The following is a 22,221-nucleotide window of genomic DNA, read 5'->3' on the forward strand; positions in this document are numbered from 1 at the left end:
CTTCCCCCCCCCATCTCCACTTGTCACCCCCTTCTGAGAGGGAGGGGGGCCTTGTGACCCAGGGCCACGTGCTGCCCATGTGAGTCACTTAATCAGTTCCTCATCTGTGACATGGGGATACTATAATCCTTTCTTTGTGGTTTTCCGGCTGTAGCCTGTGAGCTATTTGGGGAAGGGACTTTGTCAGGAGGGGCGCTGGTGGAACCCCAGTAATAACAATTCCTTCGCCCCGCGCCCCGTTCTAGAGCCGTTTCCCAGCCTGGTTTGAAATGTCCCGAGGGGTGAGAGGCTCCTTCAATCTCTTTCTTTCCCCTCCCCCTGCCCCGTTTACTCTCTGGTTCCTGGACTGGGCATGGCCGGGACCCCTGGCTGTAAAATCACATCCTTTGATTCTAATTACAACACAAGCTCTTCCAGCCCGGCTGGCGCGAAGCGTAACAACAATCAAAGACCACGCAGGGGCCCAGAGGGTGCCGAAAAGCCCCAGCTAATACCAGCCCTGCCAACCGCCTGGGGAAAAGACACAAATGCTGCATTGTTAGCCCGAGACCAACTAGATTCCTGGCCGCTTCTCAGCCAGGCTGGGCTTCCGAGGAGGATCTGATTCAATCCTCCCTGGTTGTTCCTCTTCTTTATTAGCTTGCTGGACTCAGCTTGGCCTCTCGAATTGGGCTGGGACTCCACGGACTGCAGCATCCTGCTGGACATGACACACCGAGAAACGCCTCACCACACCACAGTCCGCCTCCAAAGTCCTGACCCCCAAGCAGATCGGGCTCCCTGAAATGGTGCTGGTCTTTCTTTGCCCCATTGGCTGGCAGTGGGCCAGATCCTCAGCTGCTGTAAATTGGTATTGGCATGGATGGACCAAGGCTGATTTACACCCGGTGAGGATCCAGGCCTTTCTTCTGCTCTTCTGCATGTTGGATCAGTGTACTCTGTTCTGTCCCTCCTCCTTGTACCAGTGGCTACTACCCAAAGGGAAAAGAAGGCAGAATTTGGCAGGTGAGAGTACCCCTTTAAGAGCAGAGCATGATGGGAGCCCCTGCAGGGTATAAAACAGAGCACTAAGGGCTTGCACATGCTCTGGGGGTGACTAGGATGATGGGGAATGTAATGCCTGAATCTTGGGTATTGAACCAGGTCCTTCAAAGCTGCCCCACAAGCCTCAGTATCTTGAGCCGAAGAGCTAAGTGATGGCAAATCCTATGGATTGGTATGTGTGTGTGTGGGGGGGGGGGGAAGGAATTTAAATTCTGGGGATAATATCTGCTTTTTGGACAGAGATCCTCTGTCTGGCTGTGAATTCTGTAAAGTTTGCGCCATGTGCCTAGAGTGCCAGGCGTATCTTAGTGAATCAGCTGGGTAGAGAGAATTTGGGGACAGCCCCCATAGCCGCGCTGAGCAGCGGTTTGAGTTTAAAGGGGATTTTTCCAGGCACATGTCAAACAGGAGCTGAGACCTCTTGGAAACCTGAGCGCCTGCAAATGGGGCCATCAGCGTAGGGACTAGGGCAGGATTCTCCTGTCCTCTCCCCAGTGCTGCCAGGGTGCTCAGCACTGGGCTTTCGCTTTGTCCTGTTCAGAGGCCAGCTGCAGCAGTCCCAGCTGGGTCTGGGTTTGGATTCCAAAGCTCCGATGTCCTGCCTCGGTTGCCAACCCTCCAGGATTGCCCAGAATTAAAGTTTACTCTGTAATGAAAGATTATGTCATGTGATGAAACCTCCAGGAATACGTCCAGCCAAACTTGGCAACTCCCTCCCTCCTTCCCCAAGGCCTTCAGGCTTGTGGGTTTCAGGCCCAATCAAGTGAAACAATAACGCGACCTCGCTCCAGATCGGCATGGGGAGGGGGCTGCGTACACCCCCTCTAAACGCTGTGGAATCCAGCTCCTAAGGCATCATCTTCCTGACCCTCCAGTCTCTCTCCTGCTGCTGCTTTGTCAGGGGTTAGGGGTTTGCCCTTTGCTCTCGCAGGGGCCCGTTCCGCCTTTGCGCTCTCCCATTCGGAAGCGGCCTCTGAAATAATTAAACCATTTGTCACGGTGGGAATCGCTTTCCTTTTTGAAAGGCCGGTTGCCTGCCTGTGCCTTCCCCCCACACCCTGACAGGCCTTCTTAAAGCCTCCGGCCTGGGCTTTCTTTGCCCCAGTGCCCTAGGGGATTGCATTCCACGTTTCCTTGCTGGGGGAGGGGAGGAGGGTGGGAGCTAGGGAGGAGATTTAATTCTCAGCACACAGAGGGGCTGCAGAGTCCAAGCTGTGGAGGGCTCAGTGCCCCTAAAGAGTCAGCTAACGCCCTCCTGGAGCAGCTTTACTGCATCCTGGGCTGGTTCTTAATAACATCTGCAGAGCCGAGCGGGGAGCACAGGTCTCTGCCAGACACAGGAGATCAAGCCTGGTGCATGCGAGGTCATGTTGCACGGAGGATGCCATTTTGAAGAGCACCCCCCCCCCCACCCCCCCCCCGGGCAGCAACCTGGGACTCATCCTGCGGGGCAAGGTCGTGTTGCCGGTGGGGACATGCTCTTCAAAATGGCACCCTCCAGGCGTGCTACCAGACACCAGCTGAACCAGAGAAAAACAGGCTCAAAACCGGTCAAGTGGCCTGTTCATGAATTCCTGTTGTACTGTCGTTCCCCTCTGCCGAGCAACAGCTGGTCTATGGGGCAGGCAGCCTTGCGTCTTCGTCTCTTGTTGGAGAAGTTAATGAGGCAGAATCTGGGGATCTGCTTAGTGAAACTTGCTTGTTCAGACTTTATAGTCTAGACCCGGAAGAGAGGTGGTTGCAAATGGCACTTGGGCCATCCCTTCTTTCAGAAATCTCGGCCCAGGGAGCAACTCTGCACCCCAAAATTGACTCTAGTTAGTGCGATTAAGGCAGAGCGCAAACTCCTTTGTTACATGGAAGAACTGCCCCTAGAAGAAACAGCATCACAGAATTAACCCCAATGCAGTGTTTCTTCCAAGACTAAAATCTTGCTCACGCACCTGCCAAGAAAACAAACTTGTAAGACTATGTGAAAGAGCGCCATCTGGTGACCCCCCCAAAACAAATACTTATCACAGTTCAGCCCTGGGCGTTCTCTGTCTCCAGGGCTAATAGAACCAAAGCGATGGATCCAGTCACCCTCTTCTTCCACATGCTGGGGAAGCTTTCTTAATAGAAATATTGCGATTTCAGGCCCATTTCAAGTAAAGGCTTTGTAGGTGTATGTTGGGGGATATGCGGAGGTGAGGGCTCTGTGTGTTCTGTGGCTCGGTGATTCTCCCTTAATAAAACGTACTTAGCTCAGAGCAGGGAGGGAATGGCCATTCATAATTGCATCCGTCTTCATGTTTTCTTTGCACAGAGGCATGTTTAGTTAGATCAAAGCCAGATTATGCCAGAGAAACTGGATGAGAACAAAGAACCAGCCCTTGAAAGATTACATCAGGGAGGTTCTCCCGGCTCCCAGGGTGTGTGCCAGATGCACTTTCCCTGAAAATAAAGCCTAGAGATGATTTCCTGACTGCCATTGTCCTGACATGAGGAGGGAATGGGTGCAAGGGCGGGGAGCCAGAACACCTGCGTTCTTTCCCCAGGTTTGGGAGGGTCATGTTGTCTAGTAGTTAGAGCAGTGGGGACTGGGAGCCAGAACTTCTGGTTTTTGTTTTGTGTTCCCCCACCACACCAATCTGGGTGAGGAGCATGATCTAAATATTTGTTAGACTGGGCAGGCTGAGGAATCAGGAGGATGGATGTGATCTATTCCCAGCTCTGGAAGGGGAGTATGGTCTAGTGGTTGGCAAGGTGCTGGAGTGGGGGGGAATTGCTGGGTTCTAGTCCCTCCTCTTTGTTGTCCTGGACATGTTCCTTCGCCTCCTTGTGCCTGTGTTTAGTGGGACAGGGGGTATCCTCATATTGGGTGGGGGTGTAATTAATGTAGAGGAAAACTTGGAGATCTTCAGATGAAACGTGCCAGAGACGCGAATAACGACAATAGCTATTCCTGAAATGCTCACGAAAAGTGACTCTCGGGTGAATGCTTGGTATATGTTAAACGTAGGGTCTGATTCGGCTCTTATTTACCCCCGAGAGACCCCACTGACTTCAACGTGACTCCGCTGGAGCTGAACTCAGCCTGTAAAGTTAACTCCAGCGTCTTGTGACTCCAGGGTTGTATAAGTGGGTTATTGGATTGGGATGCGGCTTGCTATGTGAATTGTTCTTACTATGCCCATTTGAAGGCTAATGAACTGGACAGCTGGAAGCAAACAAGACTCCCCTCCTGTTTCTTCTGGGCAAGGGTACTGGAACCTTTGTAGAAGTGGGGAGGCCAAGGCCAAAGCATCTCCTCCCTCTCCGTGGGTGGCTGCTCTGGCAATGAGCCAGCTGCCTTCTCTTCTGGCACCACACCAGCCCCTGGCAGGCGGAAGGTGTAATTGCCATGCCTCCCCGGCAGAATCTATTATTCTGTGGGGGAACAAAAATCTGTGGGGACATGAATTCTGCGCTTATGTTTCTTTTGTTAAAAAGAGGTGGGGGGAGGCACCGTCCCCCTGGTTCTGGGCGGGTGCTTCTGGGTAACGGAGAATGCACTGAGCCGGGGCCCCAAAGGCTTATGGGTAACAGACAATGTGGCGCTGGGTCTGGGCAGAAGCAGGTTTGGGTCTGTGGGTTTCTGTTGCGAGGCCCGTCTTTAAAATGTGTCTGTGTTGCCCGGTACCACCGAGCTGACCAAGAGGATGGTTCTGCTCTGGGGGTAGAGTTAATCCGAAACCACAAGGCCTGATATGGCTCTGACTTTCACGGGTGTTAATCAGGCGCCTCTCCGGTGAGTCCAGTGGCTCAAGGATTTTACTCTGGGGGCGCAGGGCCTGATCCCAAACCCACTGAAGCTGATGGAGCCACTCCTGTTGTGTCCCCCGCAGTGCGGGGAGAATCAGGCCCGCAGTGTGGGGAGAATCAGGCCCACAGTGCACATGCCCGGGGCGTAAATTAGCGGCCACATGGTTCTCTGAGGGATGGCCAGGCCTCTGACGCATGTTTTCAAGGCCCACGCGATGCAGAAAAGCACCACTAACCCCTACCCCAGTCGGGGCTCTCTGCTAACCTGGGTGCATCACTGAACTTGCCGTCAGCCTTGGCACTGAGATCGCTGTTGTTGGTTAAACAAACGAGAATTCCTCCTCCTGGGTTGTTTATTATGTTAATACTGGCTGGGAGTTGAACCATTCGCAAGACTCCTTGGAAAGGGAAGGTTGTCAGAGTGCATTCCTCTGACACACCGCGCTCTGCCCGGGGACACCAGAGCCGACCTGTGTCGCACGCGCCTGCCGGGATCAGAAACTTTTTGCAAGTCTGTCTGCCTTTTTGGCACCGGTTGGGGCTGTTGAGAATAGACGCAAGACCGAGGGCATCGAAAGCAGCTAGAAGAGATGGTCTTGTTGTGGTTAAGGCGTGGAGATCTAAGTTCAAATAAGGGGCCGTTATAAAGAAGACAGTGATCAGTTCTCCATGCCCACTAAAGGGAGAACAAGAAGCAGTGGTCTTTATCTGTAGCAGGGTGATTTTAGTTAGTTGTTACAGGAAAAACTTTTGAACTGTAACTCCCCTAGTCTCTCTAACTGTAAGAGGAGTTTAGCTCTGGAAGAGGCATCCAAGCGGGGGGAATCCCGCTCAGTGGAGGTTTTTAAGAACTGGTTGGACAAACACCCCTGGGCCCTGCCTCCATTTCTGTGATTCTAAGCACCAGAAGCTGCCTCCTAAGAGTAAAGGGGCTTCCAGCTCCCCATGCCCCCTCCCTGGCCCTCCTATCCCGGGTCTCTGCTCCCTGCGGGTGGGGGAGCGCCTCCCTTCATGGCGACAAAGGGTTTTTCACATGGGGCGAACTGGGCCTTTCGGTGAATCTGAATCTAATCTCCCTCCGGTGACCTTAGACCCGCAGCAGCCTGGGGAGACAGAGTCCTGCTCTCCCGGCCCTAAGAGAGGGAGGGAGAAAGGGGCAATGGGGCCCCTCCACGCCCCCTGTCATCCTTCCCAGACAAAGCCGGGCCGGCGTTATCTCCCGCCCTGATGGGGATGGTTTTCAACAGCCCCCTTTCTCCCAGGCGCCTGTGTCAGAGGCCCTGCCCCCCTTTGCCCCCAGCCTGGTCCATCATTGCTTTGTGCCAGTGCCCCCCCCATTTTAATTAACTTTGTCTCTGAAATTGATTGATCTCTGTCCCCCATGTGGTGGGAGGGAGGCTCGAATGTGGATCCACCATCAGGCAGTTCTCCTGCCTGTATATTCTCTGTGGGGTGGGGGCTGGACGCAACCCCCTCTCTCTTACCCCCCCCCCCCCCCGGGGCTGAATGCTGAACTCGAGCACCTCCCCCAGCTTCCTCTAGGCCCCCCTCGCCTGATGCACGGGGAGGGATGGACACCCTTTAAGGGGGGACCCAATCATTTTGGACCCACATGGCTCTGCTTTCAATACATATACTCTGCGGGTCCCCATCCCAGTCCCTGCTGGAAGTGATCCAGTCCAGAGCGACTCTCTCAGCCCAGCTCCTCGCCCGCTCAGGAACTAGCTAACCTCCCAGGGCTTTGCATATCTCCCCGCTCTGCAGGTAAATTATCCCCTGTCTCCTCTCTCCTCTGTAACCTGGGGAAAGTGCTGCCCCCCAGCAGAAAGCGCAAATCGGCTTTAAATAAGCCCCTTCTGGAATGGTGCTTGCGAGGGGTGGGGGAATTGCCCTGTAAACATCCATCCCCAAATCACAACCCGCTCCTCCTTAATGAGCTGTTCACCGATTAGCAGGGCCTGCTTAAAGAGACGGATTCCCTGGTGGGTGCTATCTGGCTGGTAATGTTGCCCTAAGAACTGGCTGCGTTGCTAAAGCCACCCCTGGTACCTAAGAGACGACACCCGCTGAGTAGTTGATGGAGAAATGGCTTACACCTCTGTTGGCTCCCGGGAAAGCAAACTAGCTGCACCACTTAGCAGCGAGTTAACTAATTTAGCCTTGCAGTCACCCCCCCGCCCCCCATGGGATAGCTGGGTATTATCCTAGTTTGACAGATGGGGGAAACCAAGGCACAGGGTGCTGCTACAATTTGCACCCACGGGCCCCCAGCAAGGCAGTGGCCGAGCCAGGAATAGACCACAGGAGTCTTGACTCCCAGTCCCTTGCTCTAAACATATAGGCTACATTTCTTCCCAAACTTGAGATTGGAACCCAGGTGTCCTGACTGGCTACCACTGTTCGAACCACTAGCCCATGCTGCCACCTTAGACCCAGGCCATCTATCTGATAGGGTCAAAGTTAAGGGGATGAAATAGGAATTCCACCCTCCGCTGAACCTTCCAATCAAACTCACCCCAAACTATTTCTGAGTTATCAGGAGCACGAATGGTTAACTCGTGAAATGTCTCCCTTTCACTTTCAGAGGAGAAGACCCTGGCGTTGTGGATGCTCTTGTGAGATACCTGACTCTGCCAATCGCTAGAGGGATTTGATGCTACAGGTGAGCACCCAGAGTTTGAGGAGTTTGTTGGATCTGAACCTAAATGCTTTGAAGGGTGAGGAAGGGTTTACGAGTCAGACACAGTGCTAGAAATCAGGACTCCTGGGTTCCCTTCCCAGCTCTGAGCCGTGTCGTGATGAATCCTCTTTCAAGCTGCTTGCTGGAACGGAGCCCCGGCGGATCCCTGAGAGCCTGTGTTCAGGGTGCAGGACGCCTGGGTCCCGTCTCCAACGCTGCACTGTGACTTTAACGAAATGCCCCCAAACCTGCCTTTGGGGTGTTTGTTAGAACCAGATCACTATGGTCACAGGGCTATGGGCTAGCACCTGTGACCTGGACGCCGGGTTCCCTTCCCGGCCCAGTGTCGATGTGGAGTCCTTCCCTGGCTCTGCTCTCCCTTGCTGTCTTTGGGCCCGTGAAAAGGGGCGAGGAGAATTATTATTCTCCTCTGGCCAGGAGGATAATGCCCCCAGTATGTGTCCAAGGTGAAGCTGGGCTTTGTCCCAGTTCGGCAGCGTGGCAAAAGGCCTGGGCGCAGAACTCGGGGGTGAGTCGCTCAGGTTCTCCAGGTCAGCATGACAAGGTGGGTTAATGACACGCTAACATAGCCGGGCGGTGGGTGGACGGGGAAGGAGGGGGCCTCGTCAGGCAGGCTCTGAGAGGGTTGCTGGGGAATTTGAGCTGCAAAGGGCCCTCTGCTCTGGTGGCTCGCGCTGGGAATGTTCATGCATGGCAGGACCCGGGGAATTTCCAACCTGTGAGTGGGGGATGAACATGAGCTGGTGACAGGGGTGGGCGAGCTGAAGCCAGAGCAAGCCCAGGGTTGCAAAAAACTGCGGTCGCATCTCTCCCCAGCCTGACACACGTGTGTGCACATGGGGCACAATACACAGGATGTGTGCAATGCACATACAGCAGGTGCCGCACAGCGAGAGATGCAAACACATATGTAGACAATAAGGCTGGACAGACACACTGCACAAAAATAAAGACACACACACGTGTGTGTGTGTGTATACAGCCACAACATACACACCTAGATCCATGCAACGAAATACACAGCACGTCTCACACATGCATGCATGCTGTCCCATCCCCCGTCCAACATTCCGCCTATTAAAGTCGTGCACACAATCGAATGCACAATGGGGGTCACGCCGTGCAGCCGCACACATCCCGACGTACACACGGGGACAAAACTCCCACCCAAATAACTATGCACCGGACACAAGCCCTCCACGTGGCAATCCGTCCCACCTGCAGGTGAGACACCCACCCGCACAGCAAACAGCAAGGAAACATGCTCACGCAGGCGCTGTCTGCTAAGGCAACCAAGGACGCCGAGATGTCACCGGGCCGGATTCTGCTCTCACTTAACTTGCCTTTTGCCCTGGCCTGGCTCCATTGCCGACAATGGTGCCGTTCCCTCTTGACCTCCGGGTGACTGAGATCAGAGTCAAGCCCCCAGCCCCCTGCCTTGCTGGGCGGTGGTGCCGGCTGCAGGAAAAGCAGACTGGCAGGGAGTCAGGTCAGCCGAGGGTCTGGGGCGGCTCCCAGCGCCCATGGCCGGACGTGAGGGTACGCGAGGTGGCGGGTGGGAGGGCTGTGAGACAGCACGGGCCAGATCCCCAGCTGGTGTGAATCCACCTAGCTCAGAGCCAGATCTGCCACTGGTGTCAATCTGTGTCACTCCGTTGCAGTCAATGGACCTGATCCCCAGCAGCGGTCGCTCCACTGAAGTTGGTAGAGTCCTGTCGCTATCTACACCCCCCCGAAGGACCGGACCCAATATCCCTATCTATTTGACAGGGAAGCCTGCCTCCAGGACCAGGATTTGGGTTTGGATCTGGTTCTCGTGCAGTCCTTGGTCCCGGTGCCCGGCGCGTGGAAAACCCCACCAGATCGGAGTTCCTTTGCATTGGGGTAGGGGACAGCATGAGATGCAAGGTGACATGACTTGGATCCAGGCTCTCCCTCCATCCCAGGACCTCCTGGACTTTCAGTGTGGGGAGTGTGTGTGAGATCTTTTCTTCCTGGGTCCAGACTAGCTTGTTTCTCCCTCCGGGCAGCTCTGCCCAGCTTTGCTCTGCGAAGGGCCATTGCGTTAGACGCTCAGGACAGCATCAAATGTGAGCACGGCCCTTCGCGCCGCTTTAGCTGGGCTCCTGCTGACTGCTCCGTTCCCCTCTACCCCCGTGCAGTGTGACCCTGGCTGGGATTTCCCTGCAGAGACAGGAATGCTATTTATTTATCCCCAGGAGCTGTTAGCCCGTCTCTAGCCATCGCCCCAGCTGGCACAACGGATGGCAAATGGCTCAAGGTTCTGTAGCCGTTGGATGCTGGGCAGACCAGAGCCAGAAACAGAATGGATCTGGGTTCCTAGCACCTTCATGCCATGGTGCCTTCTCCCCATGTTCGCTCATTAGCTGGTTGCTGCTGGACTCGCTCGCCTGCTTGTGCCTTGATCTCGCGTGGAGCAACCAAGAGCAGGTAACACCAGCTAGGAGTGGCAGGGAAAAGGGTGCCAGGAATGAGTGGTGCAATGCTGGATCCAGGAAGCATCAGGGCTGGGGTTATGAAACAGCATCGTGAAAAAACAAGTTCAGTCCTTTAGCAACGCCAGCGAGGCGGCCGTCTGGCACCCACTGGTTGTTTTTGCCTGCCACAGTGGGAGCTGGGCTGAGACCCACTGCACTCGTTTCATTTCGGCCGCCAAAGACCATGCTGTGCTCTGGTCACACACGGGCTGAGCTGGATTTGTACCCAGGGAAAGGCTCAGACACCCACTCCCACCTTCTCCTGGCCTTTCAAGGACAAGGGTCTCAGCAAGGAGCCCAGCCCCTTGCCAAATCAGGGTGTCAAGTCAAGCCCAGGCCATGCTGGTACAGTAAGTTCCTGTTGCTTCTGTGGGATGAAGAGGGACGATCTGTTTGGAGAGCCCTTGTCCCCACCCTCTGCATGCCAGCTGCTCTGCAGAGCCTGTCGGCCCATTCCAATTACACACCCCGCCCCCCACACCCCTCTCTCTCTCTCACCCCTGTGTCAGACACCCCCGGCCCAGCCTTCCTGAAATACCCACGGGCTGCCTGTCTGATTCAGCAACATTGGCGAGGGCTGGCTCGCTGGGCAGTTAAATGGGGAAAGTGTCTCATGGCTTGTGACCTTACAGGCTGTGGAGAGAAGCATTTGTGACATTTAGAGAAGGAGACACTTCCCTGCACCGCCGCTTTCCCCTTCCAGAGACACCAGCCCATGTTGCTAAACGGCACGAGAGAGAGAATTCTAGCCTAGCCTTCACAGGGAGCTTCTGTCTTTCTCTCTCTCCTTTCCAGCCACAGTCTCACCTCTCTCTCTCTCTCTCTCTCTCCTCTGGAGAAATTTTTCATTCAAAACATTTTTTCAATGAAAAGTGGCTTTTTCATCACCACGGACGTTTGTTTCCCCAGGGAAATGTCCCTTTTCAGCCAAAGTTCTTGGGTTTTTGGTGAGATCAGAAAATGCCTTGTTTTGATTCTGGCCAAGAATACCAAGACCGGAGAAATTTCTGCCCCAACCTGAAAATGTCCTGGTTTTGGAAGACGCCTTTCATTTTCCATGTGCCGAAACCCAGAAATGTCTGGAGCTTTGGTTTCGCGCCAGAAACCTGGAAACTTTGCAAGAACGTTTTTGATGGAAATGACATCTTAGCTGTGGGAACAAAAAAATGTTCCCAAGCTCTGCTCTGCTCTCAATCCCTTTAATCTATGGTAATCTAGCCATCTGCCCATCCTGTGGAGGTATCTCTCTGCCCAGCTAGGATGGTTTTACACAATCATCCACTACTGTAGCATTTCAACATCTTCCATGTAAAATTAATGGCAATAGCGAAGTCCTGAACCTAGTGGACTTCATGGTCTCTGTCCTTTCTCCCTTTTGGGGTCAAAACTTGGGATGCATTTGTCTAGAACTTCCTGCTGGTTGCAACGCTACCAATCCAGCCTACTGTACCTGTGGGTATCTAGCTCCCCGTCTGTGAACCGTAGAAATGGGTCTGTCCGTCTACAGTCTGAAGTGCCCAGAGTTTGGGGCAGGTTAGCTTTGGAGTTATGGGTTCAGGTCCTCAAAGATATTTAGGTGCATAACTCCTATAGATTTCGCCAGGAGTTAGGTGCCTAAATATTGTTTAGGATCTGGGCCCCTACAGACTGGGGTCAAGCACAAGTTGGGGACCCAGCCCACCAGTCCTGGGAAATCTGAATCAGACATCTGTGTGGTATCATCTGTGGACATCACAGCTGGGGCTGTTGAAAGGGGAAATAACCCCAGGGCACAAAAGGAATCAGGAGCGGAGCTGGGACATTCACCCAGGTCTCCTGTTGCCAGGCTCAGTGCTTTGACCCCAAGCCCAGCCTTGCCACTCCCTTGTGGGCTCCGTCCTAGGGCTCCAAGCCCCAGGCTGGCTCTGCCAAAGCTTGCCCCAGCTCCAGCCCTGCCTCCCTGGTGGCCTGTCTCTGCCGAGCGTCGGGGCGGCTCCGATTCCAGGCCAAGGTTCTTGGGAGAGGCCTTGGAGAGCCCCAGGAGAATGACACCCCCGGAGCGAGACAGCTGCCAAATTGCACAGTGAGCTTTCAGTCCCTCCCCTCTGACTAATTATAGGGGTTGGCCGACAAGCCCGGAGGGGGGCTTGACAGGAGGCATGTAGGAGGTGTCGGGGGGCTGCAGCATTGGGGCGGGGGGGTGGGGCTTCTTCCCTTGCATCTCAGAACCAGAGAACTGGGGAGGGGTCACTAGACCTTGGTTGGGCTGAGGGCTTCTTTCTTTGGGGGACTCTCACCCCCATCCCCATGGCTGCCAGGCTGACCCCCTGAAGGCTCTGCCGTGCCAGCTGGGGGGAGGGCTTAGGGCTGGGCCTAGGGGAGTGGGGCTCCCACGTCAATGGGAACTGGGTGCCCCACTCCCTTAGGCAAAAATGCCCAGCCTTGGTCTCCAGCGGAAGGCTCCAAATGCAGGGTCGCGTCTGCACAGACCACAGGCCTTTGCCCCCCGTGTCGCTGTCGCCTGAGAGGCGGTAAACAGTGGCTGTGCCAAGTGGGTAAGCCTTTCCCAGCAGGCCCTTCTGCTAGCCGGCCCTATGGCGGCCAGGCTGCACTTGTCTCCGGTGGGGGGCCCTGCTGGCTCCCCTTGGGCTCCTCCCTTCCCCGTGAACTCGGGGTGGTGGAACGGCCACCCCAAGGGGATTCCGGACCACCTCAGTGCGCGCCGGGGGAGCCGCTCAGCCGGGCCGGGCATGGCGAGAGGCTCGGCATGGTGGCGCGGGAGGCATGCAGGTGGCGTCCCAAGCCACGCTGTTGCGACACCTCGTAATCTTAGCCCCGGGCCCGGGCTGGGCCAGTGTGACTCAAGCTGCCTCCCTGACAAAGGGCGTTCTGGAGAGAGCTTTTGGATGACAAAGCCTCTGCCCGGAGGAGCCTGCAGGCTGGCACGGCCGGGGATGGGCCAGGCGGGTCAATAGTTCAGCTGGGGAATGCGGGAATAGAACCCAGGAGCTCAGCGCGGCCGCCTTCCCGTGAGCGGGGGCCTCTCTCTGATGTCTCCCTCTCTCGGCCCCTCTCCCTTTGTCCTGCCAGTCGTGCTGTCTGCCCAGGAATGGGGCCGGCATTCCTGGAAGGGGCTGCGAGCGGCTCACTGAAGGGCCTGTGTTTCTTTTTCCCAGCCATTCTGGGGGCAACCAGAAAAGCCAAACCCAGTTGCTTCCCCCGCAGCCTGGATCGGGACCAAGGCAGAGAAAACCAATCTAATAAGCAATCCTGAACCTGGCCAGGGAAACCGATCAACCAAATGGCTGATGTAAATCCCTGGAAGGAAAAGGTGGCAAGTTCAAAACCGAACAAAGGAAAGACCTCTTCACCCAATGGGGGATTGGCCTGGGGAACTCATTGCCACTGGATGATTTTGAGGCAAAGAATGTAACAAGATTTTAAAAAGGAACTGGGCATTTACATGGATATCGAGCCTATCCAGGTTTATAATTCGTGATGACACAGTTGTAGAAGGGATATTGAATTTCTGGTGTCAGGGCTTAAACTGAGCTCTGTTAGAGATCAGAATGAGGCCTGGTGTGTGTGTGTTTGTGGGGGGCAGATTAGCCCACACTTGAAACTATGGGGTTCTCATACCTTCTGCGGGCGCTGGCCGCCTGGGAGACAGGATACCGGATTAGCTGGACCGCGGTTCTGATCCAGTCTGGTGATTCACTCACCAGAATTTCACTCACAGCACTACGAATTTGCCCAGTGCCAGCTACACCTCTGCTTCCTGCCGGCTGAGATCCAAACCTCCCCCTTCCAGCAGCACGCCAGCGACCGGTGACCCCGTTGCATCCAGCATAGACACGCTCCTGACATGTCTGGGGCGGGTGTGTGTGAGAGCTTGGTTTTTAATGAGCTGGTCATGTGAGTCTTACAAGGGGTGTGTGTCTGAGTGTGTGGGGCTGGGGTGAATTAAAAGAAGACACTGGACAGGTGACGTCTCTGTGTAGCCAGCACTCGGTGGGACATGCGTCCTATGCACGCTGCCCCCCACCACCATGGGGGCTTAGTAAGAATCCACACCTCTACTGGTTTCTGGCATGGTATCTGCTGGGATCTGGGCAGAACCCTGATCCTGGTCTCCCCTCCCTTCCCCGAATTCCTAGCTTGTAAACTCAGCTGAATCCCAAGGGTGCCCAGATGGGGAGGGGGGGGCCCCGGATCGAGGTTTGGGCTCTGACCCCTCATTTGTTTCAAATCTCAGAGCCACCTCTGAGAATGACGTTGATCCTGGGACCAGCTCCAATTTCCCCCCAGCTGAGAACGACAGACTTGTTAACACCTGCGTCACCCCTTCCCAGCCTTCTGGAGCCAGTTGGGTGTCGCCCCCCCCCACAGCTGAGAACGTGAGATTCGCTACACCTGTGGCGGTCCTGTCTGTGACAGTTCCCAAGGGGTGAAAGGCCACCCCCTGACTCCAGCCCCTCTTCCCATGGTCACTTGGCTCATAACCCCCCCCCCAAAGAGTTGCCCCCACAAAAAGCCCCCCTCCGCCCCCCACCCCCAAAAGAACTCTGCTGACAGCAGAGGGCTGACCCCACTGTGCGATGCTTGGCCTGCGGCGTGATCAGTCCCAGCGCGCTGGCTCTGCAATGTTGCTGGTCAGCCAGGGCACAGCAGGGGGCTGAGCCGGCGAGGAAGGGCGCGCCTGTGGGTCGCCTGGGGCCCGATCCCGCTTGCTGGGAGAAAGCGAACTGGGTTCCCCGGGGCGCAGCGGCAGCAGGAGGAGCTGGCACCCGGCCCCAGCACGGGGCTTGCAGCGTCTGCTGGGCCAAAGCGGGACAGCACAGTTCAGTGCTTAGTGCGGGGACGGCCAGGGAGCCAGGACTCCTGGGTTCCAGTCTCAGCTCTGGGCGGGGCTCATGGATTAGAGTGTGGGGGCTGTGAGCCAGGACTCCTGGGTTCCAGTCTCAGCTCTGGGCGGGGCTCATGGATTAGAGTGTGGGGGCTGTGAGCCAGGACTCCTGGGTTCCAGTCTCAGCTCTGGGCGGGGCTCATGGATTAGAGTGGGGTGGGGGGGAGGGGGCTGGGAGCCAGGACTCCTGGGTTCCATTCCTGACTCTGGATGGGTCATGGCAGGGTCTCATGGGTTAGAGCAGCAGCGGGAGCCAGGACCCCTGGGTTCCATGCCCAGCTCTCACAACTTGGCCCCTGACTCCCCTCCCAGAGTGGAGACAGGAACCCAGTAATCCTGTTTCTGAGTCCTCGCTGTAATCATTAGACACCAGTTCCCCCCCCCCGCCCACATCACCCCGGAGAACTAGGTATAGAACCCAGGAGTCCTGCCCTCCCCATCTCAGTTCTACCACCTCCCCCTACCCCCAACCAGCCCAGCTGGGAGGGGAATGACCAAACTGTTCTGTCTCTTGCTCCCTTTCTTCCCCGGGCCCTGGCACCTGGCCAGCATTGTTCTCCTGGCTGCAAGGAGGGAGAACATGGGTCTTTTCTGCCCCCCTCTGCCTTCTGCCCCCCGCCCCCCAGCAGTGTCTGGTGTCAATCACTGTCCCTGGCAGCCCGCCGGCTGCTGCCTCCCACTCCCTGGGTCTTGAGCTTGAGGGAGTGAATTTCTGCAGCCTGTTTGATGCACAGCTGCTGTTCCAGTCCTGCCCCCAGCCCCCTTCAATCCCAGCCCTGCTAATCCAGGCCCGCCCCCCCCCCGCCCCACCCCCACTGCCCCCTAACCCAATCTACACCCCCCCCGCCCCAGGCCCGGCTAGTCCAGCCCTGGGGCTCATCCCCCACCAGCTCTGCCAATGCCCCTCAATTCTGAACCTCAGCCCCCCACACACCCCTAGCTAGTCCAGTCCTGGCCTCCCTGAACCCGCTTCGCCTCCCTCAGTGCCCTTTAAGCCCAGCCCATAGCTCCCTCGTCCCTGGCTGCCCTGGCCCCTCTCGCCCCCCCCTCCTCTGCTAGGCCAGTCCTAGCCTCCCACTCCCCAAAGCTCTGCCCCGCCCCACACCCCAGCTGCTGCTGCAGCCGCAGGCCCCCGGCACGGCGCTCAGCCAGCCCCTGCGCGCACGGCCATCAGTCAGCGCCGGGGCAGTGCTGACAGCGCCCGCTGGGAGGGGTCACCCGGATCTGTGTGACCTTCTATTCCAGGCCTGGTATGCGGCCGTGGGGGACAGCCCCTGATACTTATACCCCCCCCCGCACACACGCCCCAGGGATGCTCAGCCTGCATGGAAAGCCGAGCAGAATTCCCCGGGGCCCAGCGAGGCTCATTCATGACGTGCAAAGAAACAAACTCCTGGAGCTGAGTGTTTCTGCGGGTCGGGAACGGGCTGGAAAATGAGCCCGTTTTCTTCGTGGGCCCGGCTCGCAGCTCCTCCACCTCGCTAGCGAAAGCACCGGCCGTGCTGGGCGCCCATCACCGGGCGTGCGGGGCGTTGCCCGGGTGGCTGGCGCGCGGTATAGCGTCCCGGCCAGGCTCGTTGCTTGTGGAGCCTGGGGCACACCCAGCGCTTACCGCAGGCGGCTCGGCCCTGCCAGCGCCGCTCAAACCCCTAAGTCCCAACCTCTGCCCACCCTGCTAGGCCCCCCCGCCCCAAATCTGGACCCACAGCCCCTTCTCCCCACAGCCCGGTGTTCCCCCCACAGGGCTCTACCTCCCCTTCGCAACGCCAATCCAAAAGCCCTGCTAACAAGAGCTGGCTGGACAACTGGACAACTTCAGCCAGCAAACGCACATCACCCCCTTGTTGCCTAGTCCAGATTTGAATTGAGGGGCGAAGCGGTGACGGGCCAGGGAGCAATGGGGGCAAGCCGCAGCACAGTTAGGAAACACTTGCTCACCCTAAGGGTCGTTATGCGCCGGACTCGGCGGCCAAGGGCAGTTATGGCCTGCCCGTCACTGAGGGGTGTTTTTTTTTAAGCTCAGTTTGCGCAAATACCTGCCAGGGTCAGGGCTGGGCTAGGGTTACGAGGCATCAGCCCACATAGGGGGCCTAGCAGCATGCAAAACACTCGGCACACGGGGCGGGGTGTCCCTCTGCATGTGCACCACACATTCTTCTTCCCACAGGGGTTTAGCTGGTGCATCGCTGCAAAACACCACCCTGCAGAGGCCACTCTTGGGGGTGCATGCGTGTGCATGGGCCCCCCCCCCCCAACAAAAGGAGTGAGTGGGTGCAGCATGACGCTGCATGAAAGAGATTTTCAGGGTGCTTCCCGCCCCGCCCGGGGGCTCAGGAAGGCTTGGGGGCTTGTGACCATGGCTGCTGACTGACCGGCCCCTCTCCCACTTGCTCTGTGCATTATACAGTCACTGGCCCCAGCCCCTTGCTAAACCCTCTCAGTCCCCCAAGCCAGCCTGCAAACCAAGGGGGCAGACATGCACAGCCCTGGGTGCGAGTGCGTGGCGGCTTTGCTGAGGTAATGCTGCCCTCCGGTGGATGTGAATGGCAAGCCCCGGCTGCTGCCTCTTTCCTGTCTGGACGGCGTGTGGCTAATGGTAAGACCAGGGGCCTGGGAATCAGGACTCCTGGGTTCCATGCCTGCCTGTGCCACTGATTTACTGGGCGGCCTTCGGGCGGGTGGTGTGCCTCAGTTTCCCCATCTGTGGAACGAGGCTAATGGCACTGACTCATTTCCAAGGGGGGGGTGTAGACGTCACTGACTCATATTCCTCCTGCTCTCTGCCATCCCGAGCAGGGAGCTGCTGGAGGTGGGTGTGCCGCAGCCTTTAATTAGCTGCAAATAACGAAGATGATGCTGAAGAAGAAAACCCTATTGTGACAGCCGTGGGGCTGCTCCGTGAAGGCTCAGCATACAGTTTAATTGGGCGACTCGACGGGGTTCAATCAACAAGGCTCTTGGGCACCAAAGAGAAGGGGACATGGGGCTGTAGAGAAGACACGCTACAGCAAACCCTGGTGGGGAGGTGGAGGTGGGGTGGGGGGAGGCGGCTTGACCGCCCGTTTTGCTCCCTGAGTTGGGTTTTGAGTCCCAGGGCCCCGAGTTTGTGAACTGAGGGAACCACGAACTCTGGCTGGGTAAAAAGTGGGACACTCTCTCAAAGGTAGGCGGCCATTTCTGGGGAGCAGTGACTGACTCAGGCCCCCATTGTTAGGGGCTGAAGGAGTTAGGTGAGTTCACCGGGGTTAGCATCAGGGGGGCGGGGAAGCTTTTTGGTCAGGTAGACTGTTTGTGGCTTTAAAATCTGTTTCCTCTGCGGCTTTGCTCCTCTTGCGAGGCTGAATCGACACTTTGGCTCGAGCCGGTCCTTTGCTCAGGCTGTTCCCTGCTGTCCCAGACTCCTGGAGAGCAGAACCCGCTGGGACCTGCCCTGTGAGCAAGGCTGAGAGAGGTAAAGGTACCGGGCCTGACACCTGAGAGAGACCAGAGGTGCAGCCAGTCCTGTAACTGTATCACCAGTTTTGGACCAGGCAAGAGCCAATACAACTGGGAGTGGAGCTGGATTCTACCTGGGCAGAAGGAACCCCGCTACGTTTTCATATGCCAGGCAGCAGTATGCTCCCCCTTGGCTCCCTGTGCCTGGCCCGCTGGGTCTGGCCATCACAGGGAAGGAGAATCAGAGCTCTGGTTCCAGCCAGGCTCATGCTAAAGATGGAGGAAATGGTGCAATGTACTAGCTCCCTGCTAGACCTGAATGTAATTTCATAGCCTCCTCTGACCCAGAACCAGAAATGATCCCCCAACTCCCATCCCAGGCAGCCCCTCCGGGGGCAGGGCTATGCCCTATGATTGTACTGTTCTCTCCCGTCGGTTTTAAATACCCCAAGCAGTGGGGTTCTTTAGGAGAAACTGAATAATAATCCTACCTAGCTCCTTTATCCCCATTTTACAGATAGGGAAACTGAGCTACGGGGAGGGGAAGTGATGTGCCCGAGCTCTCCCCGGAGTGACAGGAATTGGACCAAGGTGTGACGCTTTTGTGGGGAGAGCCCCAGATCACACAGCACGTCAGTGGCAGAAGGGGTGACAGAACCCAGGTCTCCTGAGGGCTGGTGCAGGGCTGTACCATGCTGCCTCATCATAGAAACAGGGTTGGAAGGGACCTCAAGAGATAGTCTAATCCCTGCCCCAGCATGGTGAGGGGGGAGTAAATACACACAGATCACGCCTGCCAGGTATTTGTCTAACCTGCTCTGAAAACCCTTCAGTGATGGGGATTCCAGCCCCCCTTCGTTAGCTGTTCCAGGGCTTAATTATTCTTAGAGAGAGATTTTCCTATTCTCCAACCTTCATTGCCCTTGTCGCTCACTGAGCTGATTCCTTCTCCTAACCTCAGTGGAGAACAACCTTTCACCCAAGTGAAGACTTCTCCTGTCCCTCTCCTGAATCACCACCAGGCCTTTCAACCTGGCCTCCCTGGTCACGCTTCCTAAACCACTCGCGGTTGTTGCTCTCCTCTGGACTCTCCCGTTTGTTCATGTCGTTCTTGGTGCTCAGAACCGGCCAGAGTTTTCCAGCAGAGCCCTCGTCGGTGCTGAGCAGAGCAGGACAATTACCTCCCGGATCTCACATAGGACACTCCTCTTAATCCACCCCAGAATTAATAGCACTAAGGCATTTTCCCTTTCCATGCCTCCTCCTGCACAGTAACTAAACCCTCTCTCCCGCCCCAGCTTTCAGACACTTCGTCCATTGCACCTTGGCACTTTGCTGTCGGTGGTTAGACCGACCAGCCAGATTTACTACCCAGGGCGTAAGCCTTCGCAGCTGACGGCGGCAGTACCATGGAGTAGCAAGGCTGCAGGAGGTTTATGATGTAGGTACTATTATGGTGTGTCTTATGCTAGGGTCCCCCATTGTGCTAGGGGCTGTACATACATATAGGCAGAGACCGCCCCTGTGCTAAAGAGCAGACAAGCCAGGACCAGGGGGCTTCATGTGCCATTCAGATCTGGCCTCACATTAAAAGTGACCAGGGATACTCCGACGACTACAGCTGCCTGGAGAACTGGTTTGACATCAGCGAGAAGAATCAGGTGAAACCTGGCGGCAAAGGGCAGGGATTTGGACCCGTTCTCGGCTTAAAAACGCTCTCTCATTACCAGTGCTTAACTCAAATGCCCAGGGGACACTAGGGAGAAACACAGTCTTTGTTAAAAGAAAGGGTCAACCTCCGTCCCTTCCCTTTCCCAGAGTAATTCCACAAGCCAGGTCTGCAACCTCCAAAGCAGCTGTGATGCAAACAGGGCAGAGCAGACTTGAGAGGTTTCCAAGGTTAATCAACAGCGAGCGCTTCAAAGCCTACCAGCCTGGCATCAACCCACTGTCTGACCTAGAGACCTCATAATGTGACTCCCAAGCTCTTAGGTACCGCTGAGCAGTACATCTCAAAGGGATTTGCAAAGGAGGGCGGTATTGTCCTCCCTGTTTTACAGATGCGGAAACTGAGACCCAGCGTTTTACTCAGGATCACCCAGCAGGCAAATGGCAGAGCTGGGAATAGAGCCCAGCTCACCTGAATGCCAGGCCAGCGCTCTGCCTGCTAGGCCACGCTCCTTCCCTAGGGAAGGAAATGCCGGAGCTGGCAAAGGAAGGATGGATGTCCTCTTCCATTGCCCTGACTCTCAACAGGCAGCCCATGAGTTTATACTGGGTCAGCCCTTCAGGCCTCTTTGCAAATATAACAAAGAGCAGATACAGCCCAAGCCAAGACAGGGCCTGCTGTGTTCCCACCAGCCCCGGTGGACCCTCTGGCTCAATTTTAGGCTCCAGAGATGGGAACATTGGACAAAATGAAGCCGGACTCGCACAGGGTCAGGCCGCTGCAGAGCCAGGAACAGAACCTCAGCAGCTGGGCTCCCCAGGTCTGGATCTTAACCCCCACGGCACGTTCCCGACGGGGCTGAAATAAAGCAGCAGACACTGCCTCTGGTCAGACTCGGATTTGCTTTTAATGCCATGTACAAAGTTTCCCAAAAGAAAAAAAAAAAAAAGGACAGACAGACAGACACCAATTTAAAATACTTTCAAAAATAAATTAAAGTTTTTTGTAAAAACTACCTTCTGTGCAAAAAGGATAGAAAATCCCCTCCCCCCTCCACTTCCTGGAGGCTTAATTTAAGCTTTGAGCAAAGAAAGGAACTGACTAAAGAAAGTTAAGCAGAAGGGCCCGAGTCTCATTTTCCAGGTCCCTCTGCCAGTCCAGGGGCTTCACAGCAAGTGTGAATCGCCCTTGCCCCTTTATGCTGCCAGGGCTGGTGCAAAGGGTCCCGGGGGGAGGGAGTAGCAGCCCTGAGATAGTTAGCAAGGTGTCCTCAGGCTGGGACATGAATGGCCGTAGTGGTGCTGTCATCCTGAGCCATGTGCAGAGAACACAGACCCTGCCCCCCCTCAAATGCCCTGGGGGCAGCTGACATCTGGATAAAGGTGCCTACGCACCCCCCACCCCAAAGCCTCTCCCTTTAGCTCTGATCCCCAAGTTGAGAACCCTGGGCTAAGGCCTCCCCCCAGCCCCCATCTAATTACAGGGTGTGTCAGCAGCCTGAATTTGTCAGCTGCACCCTGGAGATCCTGTTTGCCAGCCTGGGGAGGAATCCCGCTTGCCATTGCTCGAGGGCACCCTGGGGTGGGGGTGGGAGGCGCGCGGGTTCCTAGATGAAGAGGGATCTGTCTAGGTGTAGGGAGGGATCAAAGCCAGGGCCGGCTCCAACCTATCAGGACAGGAGTCTAGTCTCCTGCTCTAACCACTAACACCCACCCAGCCCCTTCCAGAGCTCAGGCCTCCTGACTCCCAGCCCCTGTTCTATCCACTAATCAGCGCTCCCTCCCTGGGGGAAACGTGTCTCACACACTGTGGGGAGATTGTTTAGCAGAGACGAGCTTCCCCCGTTCCAAGCTGATTCGGGAGTTTCTGCCCCTGCAGTGGAGACTGGCTCTATGGGGTGCAGGATGGGGGGTGGGGGGGTGGATCCCACAGCAGGGGTCCCTGCCCAGGGGGAGCGGTGGGGGGATCATTCATGTTGAAAGGGCAGATGCAGCAACTGGGCTGGCCTGAAGGGAGTGCGCAACAGCCCGGTCTCTACTCATTGGCTCTGCTCCTGGCATGCCACAAGACCTGCAGACGGCAGGCAGCTCAGGGCACCCTTTGAACTCTCATTAACCCCAGTCCGAGCAGACTTGAGTCCTTTCACCCTGCTGCACAGGTGCCCCCGCAGGGCCTGGAAGAACTTTTACCGGGGACGATGCCCAAG

General features: G+C 56.4%; 1 long non-coding RNA gene across 1 annotated transcript; it reads left to right on the plus strand.

The window, feature by feature from the left end:
• The first annotated feature begins 939 nt into the window (after positions 1-939).
• On the plus strand, positions 940-13,627 carry LOC114020557. Its single transcript, XR_006287409.1, has 4 exons — positions 940-1,216; positions 7,412-7,489; positions 9,299-9,979; positions 13,182-13,627. It is a non-coding gene; the product is annotated as an uncharacterized LOC114020557 (long non-coding RNA).
• The last annotated feature ends 8,594 nt before the right edge of the window (positions 13,628-22,221 follow it).

Source organism: Chelonia mydas, chromosome 24 (genome assembly GCF_015237465.2).
Source record: "Chelonia mydas isolate rCheMyd1 chromosome 24, rCheMyd1.pri.v2, whole genome shotgun sequence".
Classification (NCBI taxonomy): domain Eukaryota; kingdom Metazoa; phylum Chordata; order Testudines; family Cheloniidae; genus Chelonia; species Chelonia mydas.